Source organism: Urocitellus parryii, chromosome 3 (genome assembly GCF_045843805.1).
Source record: "Urocitellus parryii isolate mUroPar1 chromosome 3, mUroPar1.hap1, whole genome shotgun sequence".
Taxonomy (NCBI): domain Eukaryota; kingdom Metazoa; phylum Chordata; class Mammalia; order Rodentia; family Sciuridae; genus Urocitellus; species Urocitellus parryii.
This window is the reverse complement of record NC_135533.1, coordinates 58253698-58258691: the sequence shown is the minus strand read 5'-3', so window position 1 is coordinate 58258691 and position 4994 is coordinate 58253698. Positions and strand designations below refer to the sequence as shown.

The window sequence follows — 4994 nt, the reverse complement described above, 5'->3', positions numbered from 1 at the left end:
GGTTTCTGCCCAGGCTGCTATGATACCATTAATCATTAATCTTCACTGAAGGTAAAAGGCATTGTATTCAAAAACAAGAGGACTGTGGGAACACATCTATAAGCTGAAAGCAGACAAGGTTAAGGCCAGCAGTTCCAGAGCCAGGAAGTGTGCAAGCTTGGTGAGCAGGGCCTCCAGGCCAAGAAGAAGGAAATTATCAGGACCATCAAAGTAGGAAGGAATCTCAAAATAAAGTCCCCCTTCTCTTGTCTGTATATAGAAGCCTCAGTATCACTGAAATAAGATAAGCCTTCATCTGCTTGCCAAGGAAAAAACAAACAAACAACAACAACAAAAACCTATTTCTCCCAATATCCCTGTCAGGAAAGCTAGTGAGATAAGCAAAAGTGACTCAAACCAGCAGCCTGTCTAGGCCCTTACCCAACATACTAGGAAAGCAGAAACTGAGGACATTTAAAGTTATGACTCATAGAACCACTTCAACATGTCACTTTTCAAGAAAATTATTTCAGTAACATCAGAAAATGTATACATGGTACAAGAAGCCGGAGATATTAAGCACAATGTGTTGTTATTAAAACATGTATTAGTCATTTATTCATGTACATTAAACATTTATTAAAAAACATTTAGCTCTTCCTGCCACCTTGGAGCCTGAGGAGGCCTGCTGGGAACAGGACTTCTAAAAGGCAAATATGTCTGGAAGGCTGTGGTACAAAGCTATTTTTGCTGGCTATAAGTGGGGTTTCTGGAACCAAAGGGAGCACACAGTTCTAAAAATCGAAGGTGTTTATGCCAGAGTAGAAACCAAGTTCTACTTGGGCAAGAGATGTGTTTATGTGTACCATGCAAAAACCAACACTGTGACTCTTAGTGGCAAACCAAACAAAACTAGAGTAATCTGGGGAAAGGTAACTTGTGTCCATGGAAACAGTGACATGGTTTGGGCCAAATTCCAAAGCAACCTTCCTCCTACTAAGGCCATTAGACACAGAATCCATGTGATGCTGTACCCCTCAAGAATTTAAACTAGTGGAAAATAAATAAAGATGGATTTGTGCTCTTGTATTTTTGATGTTGCTACTGTTTGGTGACTCAAAAACTTAACCGTCTTCAGTTGATTTGCTATATGCTTAAAAAGGTGGAGGTTGCCCAGCATCTTGAAAATACAAGGAAGTCGGAGGGTTATATGTAATGGACAGTATGGGGCAGCTACAGAGATTTAGAAAGCAACAGGTTAATGTGAGTATCTTAATAGACAGGCATTTTGGAGGAAATAAATATGCTTTGGGGAAAGTGGAAAGGTGGCTTATCATTAGATTAAGTGAAAGAAGCATAAAATTATCTCTCAAAAGGGTTGGAGACATAGCTCAGTGGTAAGAGTACATAAAAGCGTGAGACTATTTCATCCCTAGCATTACAAAAAAAAAAAAAAAAAAAAGCTTTGTAATGGATTGAACTAGTTCACTATGGATTGGGAAGCTTATGAGTGAAAATAGAATTGGAAATAATTTCAGTGGAAATTAAATAGATGATATTTGTTAGTGCCTTCTGATGGGCTGGAATGACTATTCTTGGGATTTGTGACTGGACAAGTAAGTGTATATTACTTGATTGGTGGTGTAATGCAAGCTGAAAATGTCAACCTAATGCTGCATCATTCTACTTCAGAATAAAACAGTGCATGGACAGAAAAAAAATATTTCTTAGTTTTTGCATATGGCACTGCTCCAAAGTTTAACATTTTTCTCTCACAAACAGCATGACAGTATAATAAATAACTTTTTGCCTATCCCTTTATCCCTTGATGCATTCAACCTATTTTAATAGCTGGCCTCATTATAAATGATACTGCACATCAGGGACTAAAGGAGAAAATCTGAACATCAGGGAAATAAAAGAGAGAACAGCACATGATAAGCTGGGTTGAGAACACATCTGTGATACTTTCTTTTATTTTAATTATTAATTAATCTATGTATTTTAATTAGGTATATATGACAGCAGAATGCATTTGATTCATTGTGCAAAATTGCAGCACAACTTTTCATTTCTCTGGTTGTACACGAAGTAGGGTCGCACCATATGGGCAGTCATACATGTGTCTCTGAGATACTTTCTAACTGCATACATTAATATTTGCATCTTTTGAGCAGGGCTCGGTAGCCCTCGCCTGTAATTCCAGCGGCTCAGGAGGCTGAGACGGGATGATCACAAGTTCAAAGCCAGCCTCAGGAATAGTGAGGCACTAAGTAACTCAGTGAGACCCTGTCTCTAAACAAAATACAAAAAAATAAATAACTAAATATTGCATTTTCTGAAGTAGATTAGTCTTCCATGGACTATAGTAACAGTGACCTCACCGGCCACTCTGACATCCTTCAACCCATTTTTTACATACAGCAGTCATAGTTGCCTTGTGAAACACAAATTTAGGCCTTCCACTTCTTAGAATGAAGACCACCTGACCCACCAGACCCTGCCATTCCCAGCTGCACACACTGGCCTCCATGGGGTCTTCTTCCCCTTCCTCCCTCCAGACAGCCTCTGCCAAGCCCTCTGCCTGATTCCCTTCCCATAATGCTTTCTCTCCTCTTTTGGCTTGGAGGATGTTTTCCTCAGAGGAGCCTTTGCCAACCTCCCTGAATAGGCCAAATTCCCACTTGCCAATTTACAGCACTGGGCACCTTTCCTTCTTAGCACACGTCACAATCTCAGCTTTATATTTATGTGTTTGACTCCTTATTTGGTATCTCTCTTGATGACTAGATTATGCACCCCATGAGAACAGGCTTCATGTCACCAGGCTAGAAATTCAAGGTTTTAGCATGGCAGCTTGGCACAGAGTAGGGACTCAAAAAATGAGTAAATGAATGACTAAATACATCTTTACTTAAATGTTTTCTGGTTGCTATTTTATTTTTACTATTTTAACTTTAATGGTACTAGGGATTGAACCCAGCACCTCACACTAGGCAAGTACTCTACCCCTGAGCTACACCCCTAGCCCACTAGCTACCATTTTTTTTAAATAAGTTGCCCATTTGAATTACTGTATGAATGGTGTGGTAATAACAACATGAAGGCAAAATAGTCTCTGAGACTGAGTGAGCACTAAGCTGATTTTACTATCCAACACAGAACAGGGAGGGGTTCAACCCCGGAAATGAAGCCTCAGGGAATAGAGGAAATATAGCATTTTAAAACTAAATCCACAAATGCTCCATAGTGAAGTGGTGTCCTGATTGATTGAATCCAGACAGTATGTTGAGTCAGGCTGCAGACAGTGACTCTTTCGCTATAAAAATGCTTTTTTGCTGGTTATTAATAGTATTCTGAGAAAAACACTGTTTTTTTAAAGTCCCTGTCCTTTTCTTTCAGAGTCTTTACTGCGTGCTATCTTGAAATTTCTTTAACCCTCTAAAGCTGAGAGCTCTGCATGTTGTGACTTTGAGGATTCATCCATAGAGACTATGCTTTTTTATTTTTGCCTAGTTAAAACAATGATTTATATTCATCTCTAAGATGGGGCCAGTAAATAATAACATCCTCAAAGGATTCATATGAGCATTATTAAGATAATTCAATAAGGGCTGGGGTAGTAGCTCAGTGGTAGAGCGCTTGCCTTTCAGGTGTGAAGCACTGGGTCTGATCCTCAGCATCACATAAAAATAAATAAACAAATTAAGATATTGTGTCCAACTATAACTAAAAAATATTTTTTAAAAAGATAATCCAATAAAGGAAAATAATAAGTGTACAGATGCTTAATAAGGACCACTTAGATATTGTTGAAAATGATATTAGTGGTTTAAATGATAAAATTATATTTGCAGACCAGTATGCCTATAAAGACTACCCATTTCTTTATTGATCTTCTTAAGCAAAATAGGGATGATTTGGAGAATCTCCCTGAATGAGTTTTTCTTCATTATGTTAAATGAACTCGGGCCTTCAGTATTATAAATTTGAAGGCCAATTTTTCTCAAAAGATTCCTTAGACAGTCATCTTGGGAGCTTTAGGAGAGTAGAGTACAATAAAGTACACAATGAAGTCATAGTTCTGAGCTCTTTTAGCATCTCACCTTGATTTTTTATAAGAGATGTGTTATTAGGAAAGTTTCTTAACTTCTCAGAGCCTCCATTTCCTCATCTATAGGAGAGTAATAATAATACGAGTTGAGTGTCCCTTATTCAAAATGTTTAGGACCAAAAGAGCTTCGGATTTCAGATTGTTTTGAATTTTGGAATATTTGCATGTACACAAGGAGATATTTTTTTGGGGGTGTCTCAATTCTAAACATGAAATTCTTTTATGTTTCATACATTCCTTATGCACATAGCCTGAAAGCAATTTTATGCAATATTTTAGTATGATTGCATCTTGACTCATTTGTCACATGAGGTCAGGTGTGGAATTTTTCACTTGTGATGTAATGTTGGTGCTCATAGTTTCAGATTTTGGAGCATTTCAGATTTAGGGTTTGGGGATTAGTCATGCTTAACTTGTAATAGCTTGATATATCAGATCTAAGCTATATTGTAAGGACTGAGAGAGAAAGGTTTCATGGAAAACTATAAACTAGTAAGTAAATTGAGCAGTTTCTTTATGAACTGAATATTTGTATCCCTCTAAAATTCACAAGTTGAAGTCCTAATTCCAATAGTGCTGGTTTTGGAGATGGAAACTTTAGGAGGTAATTAAGTTTAGATGAGATCGTGAGGGTAAGGTCCTTGTGACCTTAGTAGACTTTAAATAAGACTAGTAGACTTTAAATAAGACATAGGTAGGAGAGAGCTAGCTTCCTCTCTATTCTTAGTCTTATGTGGATACAAGAAGACAGCTGGTTGTCTACAAACCAGGATGTAGCCCTTCACCAAAACTGGATCTGCCAGCACCTTGATCTTTGATTTCCCAGCCTCCAGACCAGTGAGAAATAAATGTTGTTTAAGCCACCCAATCTATGGTAATTTTTGTATAGCAACTCAAATTA

At 37.8% G+C, this 4994-nt stretch overlaps 1 pseudogene; it reads left to right on the top strand.

Annotated features, from left to right (window-relative positions):
- The first annotated feature begins 695 nt into the window (after nucleotides 1-695).
- Nucleotides 696-1028, top strand: LOC113180154 (large ribosomal subunit protein eL33 pseudogene; annotated as a pseudogene).
- Nucleotides 1029-4994: the final 3966 nt, after the last annotated feature.